Consider the following 21,095-nt stretch of genomic DNA (forward strand, 5'->3'; position numbering starts at 1 on the left):
GATTGTTACAAATCGCTACTCTGTTGCACCGCGGGTGGAGCCTGGCTGCCTGCAGGCAGCACAGGGGGCGGGGAGAGAGGCGGGAGAGCTCTCTTTCCTCCTCTGCCACAGCCCAGGGGAGAGACGGGGGGGGCCCGGCGCCGCCATTGCCGCGGCCCGGGGAGGAGAGGGGGGACCCGGACCGCCCCTACCGCGGCCCGGGGAGGAGAGGGGGGACCCGGGCCGCCCCTACCGCGGCCCGGGGAGGGGGGGGGAAGCCCGCGCCGCCATTGCTGTGGCCCGGGGAGCCGACGGGAGCCCCGCACTGCCATTGCTGCGGCCCAGGGAGGGGGGGGAAGCGCGCGCCGCCATTGCTGCGGCTCGGGGAGCCGGCAGGAGCCCCGCGCTGCCATTGCTGCGGCTCGGGGAGGGGGGGGAAGTGCGCGCCGCCATTGCTGTGGCCCGGGGAGCCGACGGGAGCCCCGCGCAGCCATTGCCGCGGCTCGGGGAGCCGACGGGGTGCTTTGTCCCTGCCCGCCGCCGCCGCGGCAGGAGCAGGGAAACTCCGTCCCTGCCCGCCGCCGGCGCCACGGGCGCGGGAAAGCTCCATCCCCGCCCGCCGCCGCTGCCGTAGGAGCAGGGGAAGCTCCGTCCCTGCCTGCCACCGCGGGGCAGCGCCGACCCGGGGTGACCGAGCCCAGTGGCAGCGGCGGCCGGCCCCGAGCTGCAGCACCGTGCTGGCCCACCTGGCCCCGTCAGCGGCCCCTAGCGGGCCGAGCCTGCACAGCCTTAGCTCAGCCAGTAAACCCCGCCCTCCCGCGGTTCTGTTAGTAATTGCACACGGGTCCTTGCTGCGAACGACAAAGCGGCTTATATTCGGGTGCGGCTTATCTACGGACAAAAACCGAAATATTTGCCAACACCCAGAGATGCGGCTTATAGTCAGTGCGGCTTGTATTCGTGAATTTACTGTAGTTTGTTTTCTGCATTTCCTCTGTCAGAGAGCACTACAGTCCTGCCTTTTCCTCAATCTAGGAGTTCCAGGGGTAGAGAGTGACTCCAGGGCATGGTCCCACAGGTATAGACTTAGCAGGGTGAGCCAGGTGTTGGTAGCAGTATCCATTGATCATCCCAGGTAAGAGATGAACCAGGTTCAGGCAAGAGCAAAAGGAGATGAGAGCATAGGTAGGACTATAGACCAAAATTCATCTTGAATCTGAGGTCCATGCAGGAGACAAGATTAAAGACAGTGGGCAATGGACATCTGAGAACTATATTCAGGAGGAAAACTAGGTACTACGTAGATTTGAGCTATGCTGAGATAGCAGGGCCAGATTAGGCTGGAGACCAGCATATGGCAAGATAGTTGAGAGTCTCGGGCTGTGGTGAAATGAAGACCTTGGGCTCACAAGCAGTGTGTGCATGCCCTGGGTGAGCCTGGTCAGGGTCAGTAGATTCTAGAGGTGCATTTGGTGTTTGGACTCTCTCCTGTAACAATCACATGATTAGGTAGGGACCCTCTGTAGGCTGGCTTTGCCCACAGGCTTTTAAATAATTTTAAACTCCCCTTAATAATCCATTCCTCTGGCAAAAAAACCTCTTAATCCTTCAATTTTTTAAACCTCTTTTAAACCTTTTTTATACTTCACCTTCTTTTATATTTGGATTTCCACAGAAGAGATAAACAGCATTAACTCCAACCACCACTGTTTTGATTTCCATCTGCCACCTTGCTCTCTCATGCTGTGACTAACTGAACTGCCAGACACCTCAGTGACACATAGCCAAGCAGGGCAGCTGCTGCTCAGTCTACAGCAAATACTTCTGCTTCTTAAAAATTTAAATTACAATCAAATATGTGGTTTTTTTCAGTCCTTACTAATGCCCACTAATGTCTTCTGTAAACCATCCAAAGAAGGCCAGGAAGACCAGCACTGGATTTCTTAAAAAATCAGAATTATTTGCTGCTGCGTAAGTGATTTTCTAGTCTGCCTTTTTGCCATTTGCTCTTTTTAAAGTTGGCTCAAAGGTAAGCTTGATAGACCTTGAATGCAAATTCAGTTACTTAATACTCGGTATATTAACCCTTTTATCATGTTATTTGTGACCATTGGCTTTTAAATACTGAATATGACTGTATGATAAGAGCAATGCCTATGTAAATACATCAGGAGGTGTTATCTATTATGAATACCTATGTAATAGACATGGCATTACAAAAAATTTCTCTTGCCTAATTAGTTTTATTAGGCAATAAAGAAGTTCTCCCTGGCAGAGGGACCTGTATACTGCTTACCCTAACAGTATCGTGATGACAAGGTACTGAGATACTCTTTGGGAAATAAACATCTGACCTCTTTAAATGTTTTCTAGAAATTAAAGGTACTATGCAACAGAATATAGAGATTTTGCAAATTCAGGAAATCTAAAAGTTGAGACTTGTTTTTTCAGAAGACTAGATTCTGTATATGCATAGAGTTTTATTTTGTTACGGAATTATTATTACCTTTGTTCTTCAGCTAGCACACCTATACAAACTGCTGAGACGACAGCTCCAACAAAAACTTTTCTTTCAAAAAAAATTGCAAATCCTAGATGTCTATCTAGGTTATCAGTCCAACAGATATTAATGAAACCATCACTCATCTTGAAAAATGCTGAATAAAACTTTTCCTCCTCTTGCAAGACTGGATCTCAGTTGCTCATCTTTCAGGATTTGAACAAGATCCCTTAGCTACAGGAAATTGATTACAAAGCCATTTTCCTTGTGTCTGATTGAGGTAAAAGTTTATGAATTCTTCTCTATAAACCACGGAAGCTCCAATAGAAAATCTCTTTCATCTTTGTATCTCAAAGCAAAAGATTCAAAAAGAAATCCTGCACTTTCTTAGGGGAACTTCCCTTTTTTGGGGAGTTTCTGAGTCCTCATCTGCTTTAAGAAAGCTGTTGCTTTCAGAACTGCAATGATTTATGATTTTAAGGATTTATTTCAACCAGTTCTGCAAATGCAGCAAATGATTCCATCAGAACATACTTTCTTTTAGGCTCTAGGTGGCCTACAATCACTTATGGCATTGCATTTGATCATCTATGCCTACATATACATAGATTTGTCCATATATATGCAGATGAATTGTCTGAATGTATCAACTTAAGATTTCATTATATTGCATCCATCCTGAAAAAAGGGGTGGTTTTCTTGGGTGAACAAGTTTTGCTGGCCTACCAAAGGATCACAGGAGATGAATATCACACAGTGCAAGGTAGGAAGTGGCATTGCATGGCAAGGATAGGGGAGTGCAAGAAATGGGACCGATTCTTCTGATTACAAACTAAAAGCTGCAAAGATTGGTTCAGCTATCTTCTTGACCATTTGCAGTTGCTTAGAGTATCTGATATTTTTCAAACTCCTAATGAACATATCTAAGTGAACTCAAATATAGATCAAGACTGAACCAGCACTAAAGAATTTGAAATCAAAACTGAATAAATATTTTAATGTTACATAATATCTTAGTTAAAATATAACTTAGAAAAAGAGTAAGGTGTTGCAATGTCCTGGTTGTGGTACTAGATATGTTTTTGCTGTTCCTGTAAAAAAAAAAATAAAAGGAAAAAAAACTGTCAAACATGGCTGCAACATAAGCTCATAAAAAGGACTGGCTCACACACACTTAACTGAAGACTTTTTAGGATGCAGTTATACTTCACGTAAATATCCCAAGTACAGTAAGCATGCTTTACCTGACCATGACTTGCCATTCACTCATGGTCCCCCAAGGATTGCACATGATTTTTACAGCCATGATTCCACAGCTCTGGCCACAGAGCGTGCATTAATGTTAATTCAGTGCAGTGCTGTATTAACATACTTCGACTCTCTACAGGATTTAAACATGATGATGAGCTTCAACTAATCCAAATTTTTTTCTTTAGTGCAGCATGGTAAGGCAATATCCTGACTCAGGTGGAGAAGGAAAATTGCTCAGACTTTGGGGAGCAATTGGGAATGCAGACTATAAAAAGAAAATGAAAAATGCAGCTTGGGATATCTACTTGTCATATGACAGGAAATGGTGTTAATTGTCAATATGGTTTATGTGGAAGAAGGGTGATGGAATAAGCAGTTGCTCAGACTAGAAACTGCAGCAGGACTAACCAGTGGCAAAGAGTGAGAGGAAAAAACTGAGAGTGAGTTAGGAGTAACAGGAAGTGTAATGCTGAAAAAATAGGCAAATATGTACCTTACTTACTAAATAAGGTATGAGTCCTAGGCAGAAAAAGCAATCTTAAATATTCTAAAAATATATTGTAATGCATATGTCTGGGTACTAGATAAAACTTGCAGAGGAAATCCTAAATCTTAATTTCATGAATTTTAGTGTTTCAGTTGGTTAAGATGCAAAGATAGGTAATGATCTGGAATTGAACTAGCATGGCCATATACAATGATGAGGGATGCTGAGAAATCTCAGATGCTACTAACAATTTGTTTATTGTTTTTCAACATAATTAGGATAAGCAAGAACATACTGTCTCATATAATTTTCTCGTTACAGCCGCTCCCCCACAGGATGACATAGCAAAATGTTAAGTAATAGATGAACAGAAGTAAGAGGAAATTGGAATTTCTGTAGCACTAGCTTCTGAAAATTGTGTAGTTTCATACTACATCTGCTTTTATAGTACTCTGTAACTGTTACTCATGGATCATCTTTATATCTTCATTTTCCAATGTACACTGAGTTAAATAAGGATGGCCTATTAATTTACTAACGTTGTCCAAGAACATTAGAGATCACTATCTTCTAACAGTGCTAATATATTAGCCTGCCTAAGTACAAATATTTAAAATGTATCTTCTCTGTGCTTACGTTTACCAATTGCAAAATGGCATTATGCAACTCTGTCTTTGGTAATCTTTTAAAAAAGTTGAAATAAATAATAGGATCAAATCACATTTGTTTTTTACTTGATTTAAGGTTTTCAAGAACTAGAAATGCAGCCTCTGAAAATTTTGCAGAAGGTAAGAGCACATTCACACTTACTTGAATGACAGCTGCTTTTTAGAACATAATCTCTGCCATGTAATTATAAGGAAATTCCAGAAACAAAACCACATAACTCCCCTTACTGTTCCAACAGCTTTGTATTCTGTGAATCAACATCAGCTCTAGAACAAAATTAAAAGGCAGAAATACGTCTTTCAAAAGAAACAGTCTAGACTCATGGGTAAGGAAAACACTGGTTGAGGAGTACTGGCTAATACAGTCCGTACCTCCTTGTCTAAGCAATTCTCAATGGAACTTAGTACTCAGAAATACCTAAAGAAATTAGAAGCAGTAGTGGTGTTGAAATAAAAATAATAGAATCATTTTGCTCTCCTGGTCATACCTCATTAACCCATTCAGTTGTACATGAAATAAACAAATAATTAATCTCAGGTCACCCATTATGAAGAAGAAGATAATAAAACCTGGAAATTTATTACCTTACATTTTAAATTTATGACCAGGACCAAGGAGTATGTGTCATGTTTCTCTAACATTTGTTTATAAATTAACCTCAACATTTCAGCAACTACTCAGCAGGAAATAACAGAAGAAATGGACAATGCCCAAAGAGATGCAAAATAACTGCATAAGAGTAAGAGAATGGAAAGAGGTGTAAGGCTCCGCAATTTTAATGTATATGAAAATGTATATGAATAGTAATTTTTGTGAACAAAACAATTAAACGTTCAATGAAATTGTCTGAAATTGGAGAATTTCCAACAGCCTGTTTAACTAAAATAATCTGAGAATCACAGCTTTAAGGGTTCCATTTCCTTGTAAAATAATTTTGTAAAAACTTATCTTAAGTTTTAATACTGTTCAGAAGACCATGCAGACAAAAAAGATTCACAGCTTTCCCTCTGCGTACCTTGAGCCATTTTCCAAATGGTTTTTATTGTCTACCCAATAAAATATGAAGCAAATTACTTGGTATCAAGTAATATAAAAATGCTGGGTTTTTATTCCTGTTCTCATTAATATTTTTCTTCATAATATTTTTCTTAAGGAAGACCCTATAGAGGCCAACACACTATCAGTCATATGATCGTACTCAACAGGGAATTTATCACAGACTCTTAGCAAGTATAAAGTTAATGCAAAATCTAATCTCCTTTGTGTCCCCCCATCCCTGGTCCCCAGTGTCTGTCTGTTCCTACCCCACCCCCCAACCACCCAGTCATATTTCATGCTCCTCTGCTCTGCAGAAGCTGATGAACTTGTTCTGACAGAGGATTTAGAAGTAGAATGTGTTGGGTTGTGGACTACTTCCTGTGCACTTTTTATGGGTTGAATAAATCCTCACCCTCTCCAAAATCCTTGCCTTCCAATAAAACACAGTGTTCCCCTTTGCCAGTTTTAGAGAGCATGGAAAAGACATTTGGATGGAGTAAGGGAGGCTTTTGGTGGGAGGAGATCTGCCAGCTTCCCTCTAAGTAAATATTATCTGTGTGTGCTTGGCTTGTGAAAGTACAAAATGTTAAATCCGAGTGTCACTTCACATTGACTTAGAGAGAGATACAAATAATCCACAAAGCTATAATGCATAACATGTCAATTTTAAAAATAACAATGAGCAGTATGACAAACATTTTTTTCATAGCTGTTCTTAGAAATAACAATGAAAGGCACCATTTTAATACCAACTATCTTCCAAACTTAGTCGATTCTGTTCTGAAATGTGGCCAACATTTTGTGCTTTTCAATTATCCAGGACTGTCAAATGACTCACGTTTTTTGTTAAATACATACAGAATATGTATTTGGTAGGGAGTACAAATACTTATATTTATTATAAAAGTGCCTTTATTTTATCTCTCTACTTCACAAAAATTTCTGAAAATTAAATCGTTACCATCCTTTCTTGCATAGTTCAAATGCTTTTCCAGCAATTCATATTCTAACAGTCATTTCACTCCTATATTAACTAGAGTTTGCACTATGGCTGCTTTTTATTTTACATGGAATATAGTATTTTTCCCCTTGTAGATAGCTACCAACATTTTTTTCTATAAAATAAGAAGTTGAGTCTCTCCCTTCCCATGACGGTCTCATGTGCCATGTGCAACTTATTTCTGAAGTTTTTGTACCTTTATTTTCTTCTTGATATGGTCATGGATATATTGTCCCACATCTCTTTAAAACCAGTTAAGCAGTTCAAGGTTTGGTGCTAGAGCCCAATGAAAAAAAAATTATTCTCACAGCTCATGAGAGTCTGCTGTGAGGGTATACAGTTATACAACTATGCAAGATCAAACCTTTTAAATTTTTACTAAGTGTGGATTTTTTTCTATCAGTGGTCGCACTTTTTGTTAAAACATACATCAGATAAAAATGACTTGACTATACTTAGTCAAGCTTCATATGACAAAAAAAGAAAAAAGAAAAAAAAGGCCCAGAAAAAAATTTAAAATTACTATGAGTTACAAATTGAAGAGCTAAAAAGCCCAACCAAGCAAGAATGGAATTTATCTGTAGATTTCTACTCAGGACAACAGGAAGAATACTGCAAAAAGTTTTGAATGCTTTTTCCTTTTGGCATTTACTCTGCCTAAAAGAGAATAAAGCTACTTGCTGCAATGACAGCCTCTTCCTACAATTAGTTTTTTTGTGAAGGAATAGCGGATTGGTGTTCCATTTTCTGAACTTGATTCAGGCTTGCAATCAGCAGCTAGACTGTATGTTAGAAGGCAGGACTCTAGAAATCCAATTCTTAAAAAAACTTGCCTTCCATACTTAATCTGGGAAATTAATACTTCAGAGGATTTCAGGGAGTCTCTCTTTGGCCAATTATAATTATCATTACCTCAGTTATGTCAATTTTTTTTCTTACATACCTATTGTTTTCCTGATTCTTTTGGTCTTTTGTGGTGTTTTACGTGGGGTTTTTTTGGTTGGATTTTGTTTGTTTGTTTCGGTTTTTTGTTTTTGTTGTTTTGTTTTTGCTCTCCTTTGCTCATCCTATTTGCTTTTTGTTCCCTTCAATGTCTTTTTTCACAGTAGTGTCCTTGTTTAGGGATGGTATTCTCCAATTTAGTGCTACTACTGAAACCATGTGCCACTGGCTCACTCCCCTGCTTTCCCTTTCCCCTTCCTTGTGGTGTGCTGGAGAGAAGAACTAGAGGTACCAGAAGCTGAGATAAGAACAATTTACTGGAAGCAGCAATGATATAAGAAAACTAACACTAACAGCAACAATATGAATGATGAGAGTACAAGAGGTGACATTCACACAGAAGCAACTCCACCACACTTACTCGATCAGAAGGAGCTCCTTCCCTTCAAAAAGACTCCCTTTCCCCCACCCCAGCAATGATAGTAGAGGTGGTAGAGCATAAGCACCTGGTCCTAGCTATGCCCCTGTCCTGGCTGGAATCAGGAAAAACAGCCTTCCTTTTGCTCTTTTATTTCCTATGTTAATCTCTGTTATCTATTTGCTTCCCTCTCAAAGGTAGAAACACCAGTCTGAGACCTTACTAAGTACAACCATGCACTTTTAATTTACATTTCATCTTCTTTCCTTCAAAATCAAAGTCATGAATTTTAACGCACTTGGGTCTCTGTAGAAATAACTATAATATTTGCTTTTAAAAAATATCCCTCATATAATAAGCAATACCTAACAAGAGTAGTTATGGTTGCTATTTTCCTTCTCTGCTGTTTGTACTATTAGATTTCACTACCACCCTATTATTTTGGAAGACCAGATTATTTTTTTACTGTGTCCTACTGTATGATAATATTAAACTGATACAGTATTTATCATTACAATTTTTTAAATTTAACTGTAATTTGTTGATAGGACATGAATAGTCTTATCTCTGGCATTGCAATATTTCACTCACTTGTCAAGAAAGAAGAAATTTTACCTTTCTTGCTCTTTTTTTCTTCTCCTCTTCTGTTCCCATTTTTGAGTGTCCTCTGCGTTCCTTGGATGATGTAACACTCCATTTTGCTAGTCATGCAGGAAACCATTTTTCTTTTTCTGGATTAGATTTCTACTTCACTAATGAGTTAAATAAGCTAACAAAAAAGTGTAGTATGTGGTTGGAATGTCTCAAAAGGAGAGAAAGAGAGAAGCAGCACAACAAGCTGTTAAAACCCTACTACTCAAATTGCAGTCTTAATGTTTGGCTTTCCAGTTGCTGTAGTAAAAAGCAGTAACCTGAACTGCCTGAAGTGTCTTCTAGTAGTTTTGACTGGAGTGGGAATATGAACTTCATCATATGGGAGTTTTTATTTTGCCAGATCCTCAGGTTCTCGATCACTTGGATATCATTTTTTGTAAAACCATCTGTAAATTAACCTGGAAATGTTTCTTACAAGATGTATGAAAATAAGCATAATTCAAAGAAAAGATTTTGAAACATTTCTCCTACCAAAAAAGTAAGAGAAAATATCAAGTTCATGCCAACACACTGAAGCAGACTCTTTCACGAGTTCATAAACTGTAAACTGCACATCTCTCCATTTCTTCTTCCACTGCCAATCACTGTAGTGGGATGACTACCATAAATTGGACGAGTGTCCAATACTGATATTCATAAAAGCTGGCTGTCATAGCTGCCAGACCTACCTGTATTTCATTTCACCTTGGAGTAGGAGAAATGCTAGGGTAAGGTCACAGAACCATTTTTAAAAATCTTACAAGGTCTTACACAACATACTCAATATTATTAGTGCCTTCTCAGAATGCCATCTGTTTGCCTTTCTTTTTTCTTTCTCTTTTTTTCCTCTGGCTTACCAAGGTCTTTGCACAGATGCTACTACTATGTAGGAGTGTTTACAGCAATTTGATAGAGACACTAAAAATTCTGTGGTTGTAGGATGTCAGGGAAGATGAAACTCACAACAGTTCATTTAATTTCTGTATAAATTCAAAGCATATTCATGTGACATCTCTCTCACCAAAACAGAAGAAGAGAAAAAATGTATTTCCATCTACAGCTGGACACTGTTAGCAGTACTCCTTCTAAAGAATGTGGGAATTCCCAGAATGCCTTTTAAACTGGAAAGCAGAGAGGCAGAGCCTACAAGCATGGCAGAACATACCTTCCTTTTACCCAGTTGTGGTTGTAAGGTTTGAGATGCTTAACCACCTTTCTTAACAGTATCTCTCATATTGCACAGGCAGTTTAACTCCTCTAGCTGGAATAGAAATTATTCAAAAAGTTGGCCTTTTAAAATTGTTTTTTAAACTTTGTAGAAAGAGTTTAAGAGACAAACAAGAAGTTGTACTAATAAGAGGATGCAGATGACAACCAGTGGACAATGGGAACCATGTAACCAGTTAGAGCTTGAACTGATCACCGTAGAAAATGAGAGATGTCATATACTCTTCAGTTAAGAACAGTTGCCAAGTGCTTTTGTAACATCTCTGTGCACTGAAAGGTCCCTTCTGTGTATTGATACAGTATCCCAGTTTATAAGAAAGTTACAGATATCTATTTAATCACTTGATTAATTAGCTAAGACTGCTCAGATAGGCGGTCTAGCAACTTTCAGAGCTGATGCAGAGTAAGTGATGGAAACAAGGGTGTGTAGTTGTGTGTCTGTGTGGGTGTGAGTGGAAGAAACACATCTCTTCTCAGTAGGAGGAACTTGTTGGATTGACCTAGAGGAAAAATACCCTCATTCAATATGATTTCCACCCACTGCCCACCACATTTAGACAGCAAAAAATGTCACAATGACGCTGTACACTGTGACAAAACTCATGAGGGTTGGGAGTCCACACAGGAATGAAGAGTAATGTGATTGAAAATAGTATATGGGATGGGTATACTGAAATAGAATAAGTAAAAACAATCAGCATGAGAGAACAGAAAGACCAGAAAAAAGTTTTTCTGGAGTGCTCATACACCTTTACAAGAAAACTATTTACAATATACTTTTGTAGTGGATGCATTTCTCTTTGTAAATTTACGTCATATTTATCATCCTGTAGTTAGGATCACTGATTTTAGTAATTTCCATTAGCCAAAGTCATTTTGGGCGTTTTTAATAGAGTCAAGATCATCACTATCCAAGATGAAGATACTACTCTGCACGTCAGAAATTTTGCTGTTTTAATCCTTGTCTGATTCCAGTACAGCAAATGCTATTCTTCATTGTTTTAAAGCTAGAAAAAAAGAAATATTAAAAAAAATCAGATAAGTGTCAGGTGACTTAAGAATATTTTTGGACTTCTTCTGGTGCTCTGATGTTGTAGGTTTTATTACAGTACTCTTAATGGGATGGATAGCTGTGTCTAAGGACAACAATGGCCCCATCAAATCTAATAATATGTGAGACCAAAAATGTACTAATCTTCAAGATTTTCTTGGTTGATACATTCCAAGATTTTTAAAAATTCTGAATTCATGTTGCTTCTCAGAACCATGACAGTACTTTGAATGTAATAACATTTTTTTTAAAAAATCCTTTTTAAGAAGTGTGCAGACTTCCATACTGAAAATAAAGCTAATTGTGGACTATCAAATGAAAAGCAAGTAAAAATTTGTTTCAACATTTAGTAACATTAATTCTCAAAATGATGAATTGTTAAAACTTGCAATGTTAGAAGATTCTAGATTTCACGTTCATTATGACTACTGACAAATCACAACTTATTTACTAAAAGGTTCTACCTATATCACTTGTAGTTACAGTAATTTCATTACTATAAGGCATACCCTTTTGACTAAAATTTTGGTCTGAACCTGGAAGTGTGCCTTATAGTCCAGTGCGCCTTATATATTGTACAAAGTCGCAAAATTTGCCAACCCGGAAGTGCGAGCCGTGAGCCAAGCCACGAGGAGGGATGGGAGCAGGTGGCCGTGGCTGGCAGGAGCCATGTGGGGTGGGCGGGACCGGGCAGCCGCAGGCAGCCCTCAGCCAGCAGGAGCCGTGCGGGAAGGGAGGGAGCAGGCAGCCCCCGGCCAGCAGGAGCCACACGGGGTGGGTGGGACCGGGCAGCCACGGGCAGCTCCTGGCCAGTCCCCGGCCAGCAGGAGCCGCACGGGGGAGGGAGGGAGCGGGCGGTCCTGAGTCGCCCCGAGCCACCGTGAGCTGTGGCGGCCCTGAGCCGCCCTGAACTGCAGCAACCCTGAGGTGTGAGCCATTGCTGCCCTGAGCCACCTCGAGCCGCGGCTGCCCCAAGCCCCGCCTCCCCAGCCGGTGGTGGGCAGGAGTGTCAGGGCCCGTGCATGGGGAGGGCGCTTGGGGCTGCGTTTAAAGGCTACACCAATCTGTGAAAAATATTTGCAAATTGAGCACCTGCCAGTAAACTCCATGATGACGGGATTCAATTACTAATTCATTACTTTGTTGCGCGCAGCACAGATCTTTGCTGCAAAAAAAAAAAAAAAAAGTGCCTTATAGTCCAGTGCCCCTTATATAATGTACAAAGTTGCGAAATTTGCCGACTCCCAGAGGTGCGCCTTATAATCCAGTGCGCCTTATAGAAATTACTGTAGCTAAAATTTTTTTAACATTAGCTTTGTACTCTTTTCCTTGACAAATGCTAACCTTTTATAGCTCCCTGTAAGATACTGCAATGTAGAATTTAAGTGAAAATTAAATGTGTAGAAATATCCGGTTAGTAAAATTTGCATTCAATTTCCAGTTTCTGAAGAAGTTTAAACGTAGTGCAAATTCTAGGAAATGGTATTCTGATGCAATACTTTGGGTTGTATACACTTGGTTACTTTTTTCCTTTATACTTGTTCTATGCAGTGACCTGAAGGTAGAGTTACTCCAAATACTTTCTGTATTGTCACATACAGGGGTTTTAAAGACAAGAAATACCTTCTGTTGATAGGCCAGCTGTTAAAACCAGGTGGGGCAATGATTTTTATCTCTTCTACAAGCCATCCACTATCCAGGGAGATGTCTTCTGTTAATGGCCATTGAGTCTCACTGGATAACTGATAAAATTACATCATCCCATTGTGAGATGCTCCACCTGGGGTTGGGGGGAACCAAGCATTTCCTACCTAGATAAAATCTGAGATTTGGGACACCACAGTTAGCCTTTTTTTGCTGGATTCCCAGAGAAAGACAGACCCTTGTACATCACCAACGGACCTTCAGAGGAAAACAACACCCTTCTACAGGATCACTGCTTCAACAGAACCACATCTGTCACTCCAGGAGGACTGCAGCCATCATTTAATCAGACTGCTGCCAACACCCTGACTGACAGGGTGTCAGGTTGTATTCTGACAGTGCTTTTGTACTACCGCATTTTGTTTTAATTTTCCTATTAAGTTGTAGTTCTGACTTGAGATCTCCCACTGGCTTGCTTTCAAACCAGCACAGGATTCCACATATTTTACAGAAGTTTAATTTACAGTTTAAATGCAGCAGTTTGATTACTGACATAACCAAGCCTTACTTTCTGCTATTGCAGTCAAAGCACATTAGTTATTTTTTTGTGGAAGAAAGATACCTTAACTGTTTGTGGATGAGAGAAGCAGAAGATAAAGTCTGCCACCTATTGTTCTGAAGTAAAGCACAGTTTCTGCATACAGCAAGAGAATATAAACATCCTGAGTTCAGTGCTCCAGTCATCTCTATCACTGTCACAATACAAAGATTTTGCTTCCCCCAACATATAACCTTTTATCTAAGTGGAATGCATTTTGGCTCTATGCCTAATATATAAATGGAAAGACTTTTCCACATTTCAGTAAATAGCATCAACAAACTAAATTCATAGGAAGTATAAAGTACCTGGCTGAGGTATTTAAATTACAAGATGTATTTGCTTTCTTTTCATGTAAACCTATGTACATGAATTCTGTTATTTATTTACAGTGGAGGCAAGAAAAAATTCTGTGTTCTTTGTCCTTGTCTGAATATTCATCTTCACCTAGTCATTATCATGGAATCATCTTTTCTACATGTAAAACTGCTGAAGCCCTTTAAAGTCACAGGGGTACTGCAGACAAAATGGACAGATACTGTGAAAATTTTGATCTAGAACACTATTAAATACAGGTCAGAAAGCAGTGTACTGAAAAGAAGGCAAATTCATTGACTCAGAGGTCACACAAGGTGACCGGATTACATATTGTTAATCTTTTATGCGTTTCACGCTACAGAATAATTAAGACTCTCAACCATCTGTGCAGTACTACTGGAAATCAGAACTACATTTTTCGTAAGTCTGGCAGCGAGAACATGACCAAAGAAAAATCTAGTATCACCAAATAATGAACCTTTGACTGCTCGGCTGAACTGGTTGGGAGGCCAGAATAAAGGCCAGAGGGCCTCAGTGACTTGATGCCTATGTAGACTTGAAATGTACTGTTACAGCACTGTTGCCCTGCAGAGACAATATGGAATAGCCTCTCTTTTTTATCCTGACATTTTTTGAGAAAAAAAGCTGTCAGGTGAAAGAAACATTGTTTCTAATGGAAGTGATTAATGTTAAATACAATAAGGTTCCCTCTATGTTTAAAATAAAATATCAAGAGTAAATGTAATAGAAATAGATATTTAATGCGAATTCTCAACTTGGAAGTTGTTTATGATTATCTAGTCTGGCCTTTGTAAGAGGTGCATAGATAGTATGAGAATTTCTCACAAAGCCAAAAGGTTCTGAAACAGAGCACTCAGAACACTTTTCAGCTGGATAGAATGACATTATTGGAAGAAGGACACCTATCAACAATATCTGTAGGTAAACTTACTCCTTATTTGTCCTGCTATTGTTTTTACTGTTCATCATTCCCAGTTAAAATGTGCCTAATTTCAGCTTCACGTCACGGAAATGTTTAACTTCTACAGAGTTCCATTAATGAACTCTCAATGAATGAATTTCCAGAATATTATGAGTTAGAAGCTTATTTAATACCGTCAGTATTTAAAAAATATGATGAAAAAGATGCAAAACTGACAAAATATATATATGAAGAAAAAAAAGTTGTTTCTTCTGTTATATAACATTAGCAAACTGCATACTCTTAATGAAACATACAGGCTACAGAAATTTTCAGTCACTATTGAGAAGAAAGATGTGTGCAAATGTCTTTACAAATAATTTGATGAGTGAAGATATGGGCGTTCATGTCTTTGAAATGGGTCTTAATGTCTCTACTAACCTTGGGCAACAGATTGTTGCAGAGCCTAGACAGAGTTTGCACAAGCCTGAACTTCTGAACTTTGGGGTAAAATAGTAGGTTCAAAGGGAGAATATGTGACAGGTAGTTTCGGGGGAAATATCTGGATATGTGGTAGGCAGTTTGGGAAGGCTGTACCTTCCCAGTATCTCAGCAATGGGGAAAAGAGGAGGGCAACATGCAGCCGGGAGTTTAGGATCAAAGGAGGCTGTGCTCTCTGAAATCCTGAGAGAGAAAACCCTGCAGGCACGTGCCCCAGGGGACTCTTCCTTTATTCGAATAAAGCTGAAGGACTCCTCTGTCTCCTTTTAAGACATAAACCTCTGGCATTAGTGGATTTTCCTGGCACTATTACATTTAAACGCCAGCACTCACACTGTGATTTATAACTCAATGCGGCATAACAGAAGTTGCAGCAATCTACACAGTCTAGACAATTGTATCAGGAGCAGGACAAAACCTGTCTCAGTGGCATCAGCTTGTCTGCTTTGGGGCCAGCAGTGCCTTATTTCTGGTATTTGCTGCCATCTCATGTGTTCCAAGGAGTACTGCAGTGGAATTTTAGAAGTGAGCGTTTTGTACACCTAAAATAACTTTAGATAGCTATGTGACAACAATGTTAAGCAAATGCATTACTTAAAATTCTGAAAGGATGTTTTAGTGCTACGTGATACAGAAATGACCTACATTCAAAACCAAAAAGAAATATTCTGCTCCAGTTTGGTGGAAATAGCATGCTGTGACCAGTTTTCAACTCTTAGTATATTAAAGACATTGACATGCTTCCAGACTTCCAGCAGAAGGCCACAGAATTGTCAGGGACTGGAGGACATCTCTGATGAGAAGCAGCTGAGTGAGTTAGGTTTGTTCAGCTTTAAGAGGATGTGGCTTCAAGGTAACCTTATTGCTGTCCACCATCACCCAGTGGGAGGGCATAGTAAAGATGGAGCCCCTTGGAAAAGCAGTGATCAGACAAGACAAACACATTCATTGCAATACAGGAAATTCAGGGTATATTACAGAAAAATTTTTCACCATGAGTGCTACCACTGTAACCACTGTTACCTATTGTAACAGGGACACAGAAGTGCCATGGAAGACAAATTTGTAACTCAAACAGATGACAACTCCTCAAACCAGAAATGGTTCTTGACCCCAGCGAAAGAGAGAAATTACACTGTCACACAGCAAAAAGGCTATTATTTTATTTTTTTTTGTTCAGAGGTTGTGCTGCCTAGATACTGCATCAGCAACTTAAAATACAGGTAAGGGAACTTACAGGTTATCGTTTTCTCTTAGAGGCTGTTGTCATGGGACCAGGGTTTTTGTTACTAGCCAACACTAACCTAAAGACATAGCACAAAAATATGAAAGGCAGGAAGAAAGCGCAGAAAAGCTTACTTAAGCCTCAGTAATTAAAAGATTCTTCCTGCCAAGGAGAACATACCAGCAAATTTAGAGGTGCTTTCAGATACACCCACGCAACGTAAGCATGTACTGGAAACACTGTACCAGAGCAGCTTAATAAAGCCAAAACATTGATTTATTGACCACACATTGCTACATAACTATTCTGAAAAAGGCCCCTGTCCTTACTTCCATCTATCAAAACAGAAATTCTTAGCTATTGGCATTTGAAAAATGATGACAAGGCATAGTTTTCCACAGCCACAGCACTACGAGGATTAATGTTCTCAGACTACCCATGTACACCCCTTAGCCCATAACCTGGGACTGCTTGAGCCAGTGGCTGTGGGAGGTGCACTACTGTAACACACTCCAGAGCATCCTGTGGCCTTGCAGAGAGTTGTAACCTGAAAGAACAACAGATCAGGAGAGTGTTGACTCAATACTTCCACGAGTTACTGCTCTACTTCCTCTTCAACAAATACTCCACATGAGTCTTAGAGATCACATTTAAAAACAATGTGAAGTCATCAATCTCTTCTGCTTCACAGTGAATTAGCAAGCAGAGAACAAACAATGAGAAACTGCATTCAGCTGCACTATTTTTCTGCAAGCATTAAACAAATATTTTATTAACCCCAACAAAGGTTTAAGGAAGAAGGCAAACTCCCTCTGTTTCTTCTACTTTTATTCAGTGAAACAAAACTTGTTTCCCTAGGCAGAAAAGATTATTCATTTTAGACACTGCTAGACATAGTAGTGCCATACAGAGATACTCAGAGATACAGCTGCACAAATTTTCTTGATGCATAATATTGCACCCAAGACCAAAAAACCATAAATGTCTCTGAGCACAGCAAACTAACAGCATTAAGTTAAAAAACAAAAAAAATTAAGTTAAAAAACAGCCTAAACATTTCTGTATTTTGAGGCTTCTTTAGTGCTGAAAAAAGCTTTTGACTCCCAAAGATGAATAGAACTATAAAGTATAACTTCTTTTAACATAATACTTGAAGAAAGACTAATGAGGTCTTGTCCTCCAGTCATATTCTGGTTGTTTTTCACTACTATCTAGAACACAGCAACCAGAAACAAAATAGAAGTTTAATGTAGATTACTGATGGGTAAGAAAAGTCAACGTGCATCACACACTGGTTAAACCACAGACTGATTCATTTCAGCAGCAATCTGATCAGTCAAAATTATACCGTACCATGGCCCTTCAGAAAGACACCACATTGAGCACTGTGTGCCTTTCTCACCAAAAGCAACATTAAACTTTTGCAAACAAAATCACACATGTACAGCAGTACTGATTGATATGGCATACTGTGGCATTCAGATTAATTAGGATAACCATGGTGACCTTCCCGCTTGCTCTGACAGATCCACCCTTCCTACAGACCTGAAAGGTCCTTTATTATTTAATATTGCCTTTATTTTCCCTTTACTGCTGTAACCATTCTGAGGCTACAACAGGAATAACTGTAAAGGAATTTCTTCACAGAATGTGTTATTATTGCAATCGGCTGCCGAGGAAATTGGTGGAGTCAGCGTCCCCGAAGGTGTTTAAGAAAATAGCTGCCACTCAGTGCCATGCTCTAGCTGACTTGGTGGTGTTCGGTCATAGGTTGGACTCGACGACCTCAAAGGTTTTTTCCAACCCAGCCGATTCTGTGTTTCTGATATTCTGTAACAGACCGACTTTGCTCTAAGCTTGGCGCCGGCCTTTTCCCCAAGCGCGTCCCGGCGGGCGCACAGGGGGTTGACGGGCGCGGCCCAGAGAAGCGGGCAGGCCCTCCCAGGCCGGCAGGAGCGGAGGGCGGATCCGGCCGAGCAGGCTGCGAGGTCGGCCCGACCCGCGCTGCCCTGCCCGCTCTCCCACAGCGCCGCAGCGCCGCTCCCCTGCCCGGAAGCGCCCTCAGCGCCGCCCCCGGCACGTGACGGGGCAAGCCACCGCTCCCTGGGTCACGTGCGCTGCCCCCCGCGAGCGCGCGTGCGCATCCAGCAGCTGTCATCCGAAATCTGGGAACGCGGAGTCTGCGGTGCGGGCAGGGCAGGGGCAGCGACAGCCTCCAGGGGACGGGGAGCCCGGCGGTGGCAGGGAGCAGGCCCGTTCTTCCCTGCCCTGCTGTGTCCTGTCCTGTCCTGTCCTGCCCTGCCCTGTCCCGTCCCGCGCCGCCCCGCCCAGTCCCGCGCTGCTCTGCCCCTCATCCCTTCCTCCGGCCGCGCCTGCCCGCTGGAGCCTCTCGCGGACAGGTGCGGAGGGAGCGCCGAGCTGGCCCTGGCGGTGGCCGCGGGGGTGCGGGAAGGAGGTTTGGGGCTGCGAGCGGGCCGGGGGCGAGCGGGGGAGGCAGCGGGTCGGGCCAGGTCTGAGCGGGGGTGTGCGGCGGGTCCCGGCGGCGGGGCATCGCCGGGGCGGGCCCGGGGCCCGGGACGCGGGGCGGAGCGGCCGAAGCGCCGCCGGGCAGCTTCCGCAGGCGAGAGGGGGGACGCGGCAGCCCCCGAGCCGGGAGGGGATGGGTGCGGTGGCTCCGCGCGGCGGACCGGAGCGTGGCAGCTGGGACCGAGGTGAGGAAGCGAATCCGGCAGGAGTGGGAAAAAAGGGTCTGGCGTTCCTGCTGGCGGCCGGCGGTTCTGGGTCGGGGCTGCCCGTGGGAGCTCTCCGGCAGATCGGGCAGGTTCTCCGCGTGTTCGAAGTGCGTGGACAGAGTGAAGTAGATTTTACCTCTTTCCGTATCTGTCAGGGGTTTGATGAAATTGTTGTGGGCTTTCCAGACCGTCTGTTGTGGGTGCAGCTCTTTCGTTCCTGCGTGTAACTAAGACTTCAGAGTTGAGTGCTGAGCGAAGAGCTGAGTTAAGCGCCTGCTCCACATTTGGGATCAGGTCTCTCTGCCGTGGTAGTTCTCTTCTCTCTTCTCTTCTCTTCTCTTCTCTTCTCTTCTCTTCTCTTCTCTTCTCTTCTCTTCTCTTCTCTTCTCTTCTCTTCTCTTCTCTTCTCTTCTCTTCTCTTCTCTTCGTTTCAGCTGGGAAAGTGGAGTGGGAAGTGTGCAAAATATTTCTCATAGGTTAGCTCTGTTAGGAAAAATACTCTCGTGCCCGTGTGTTTTTTACTAGCTCAGAGGATAAACAGCATTTATTTTTTACTTTTAAAAGTGCAGATTTATGATTCTTTGCTGAGAATTACCAACTACAGGTACTGAAGTTACCATCTAGTGGCTACTAAACCAGCACCTTTTGAGCAGAATCACTTTTTCCACAAGAAAGAAACTTAGTGGCAGTAGATTTTTTTTTATGTCTGATATAAAATTTGACTTGGGCTTTACCTTTATTTTTCCTTTACTGTCATAAGTAGGTGATGGCACTGCTTCTGAGAAGTATTTTCCAAACACAAGAAAAGATTTCTGTTTCTGTAGTTGAAATGAGAGTAAACTAAACTACTGACCCTCATGCTTGTTTTTTTCTTAGTTTGGGCTTTTAGTGATACAGCAGCAGCTTGCAGTTTCCTTTCTAGGGAGTGACCCAGGAAACAATATGTATCACCCAGATATATGTACATGGTTAAATAGCCCTTGTCTGAGAGTTGGCATAATGTACATGAGAGAAAAGTCTTTGGTCAGTGCTTGTTTTAAAAAACCTATCTGATCTAATCTCTAATGGGTTTTTTTGTGTCTTTTTTTTTTTTAAAGGTAAATATGATAAAATAGGAAAAAAATTCAAATCCTTTAAGTTTTGCTCTTTAATTATTGCTGAGTGCAACATGCAGAGTTTTATATTGAGCTAATTTCTAAACAAATCAAATACATAGTGCTGCACTAAATCTGAGTGCACAATCAGTATTGCATTCAAATAATAAAATTATGTTAACTGCTCATTATTGAAATATTCCTAAGGTAATATGAGCAAGCATAGTAATTATTAAAAATATAATTTTATATTTAATTGTATTGCAAAATATTGGGTGGAGTAGATTATAGATTAAGGATTTTCTGAATTTAAGCAGCTCTTAGTCTGTTTTTTCGTTCTGTAGGTAATTCAGTTTGATATTGAATTTTTTTTCTTAGTTTTCTTTTGGTGAGATACATTTCATCAGCATTATGCTGTACAGAATGTGTATAGGGTTGTAGTGCTATTAAAGGTGGTATTTTCATCCTGCTACCTCCAATGTAAATTAAAAAACCCTCACCCTAACAACTTTTGAAACATGAATTTACAATGTGGAGCTTTGAAGGAAAGATGTATTATTATAATTCTGTTAATTTTAGGTGTTTGCAAGGTCTCTGAATGATCACAGGAATGGTTCAAAAAGTGATGTTCTGAAATGTTAAGATTTTAGTACTTCTGTAGTAAAAAGTCTCCATCGTCACTTGATAGTTTGATAATTAATATCTCAAAATCAGCAAGTGATGTGGTGAGTTCTTCTTTTGATTTCTGTTTAGAGTCACAGAAAACCTGTAGGATATTCTGAAGGTAATGATACTTTATACTTGGAGGATGGTAATTGTTGTGTAATCAATTCACATAGTGAATGTGTTATTAAGAATTTGCTGGT

General features: G+C 41.0%; 1 protein-coding gene across 5 annotated transcripts in view; it reads left to right on the forward strand.

The window, feature by feature from the left end:
* Positions 1–18,676: 18,676 nt before the first annotated feature.
* The window catches only part of KDM4C (lysine demethylase 4C), a 256,853-nt gene continuing 254,434 nt past the window's right edge, over positions 18,677–21,095 (forward strand). For 4 of the 5 annotated variants that reach the window (XR_004420744.2, XM_033085582.1, XM_033085584.1 and 1 more), the window contains exon 1: positions 18,677–18,802. The gene's annotated coding sequence lies outside the window, so the exon portion shown is untranslated. Of the gene's footprint in view, positions 18,803–19,093; positions 19,115–21,095 lie in introns of those variants that run through there. The other variant, XM_033085583.1, reaches the window with a different exon arrangement.

Source organism: Catharus ustulatus, chromosome Z, assembly GCF_009819885.2.
Source record: "Catharus ustulatus isolate bCatUst1 chromosome Z, bCatUst1.pri.v2, whole genome shotgun sequence".
Lineage (NCBI taxonomy): Eukaryota > Metazoa > Chordata > Aves > Passeriformes > Turdidae > Catharus > Catharus ustulatus.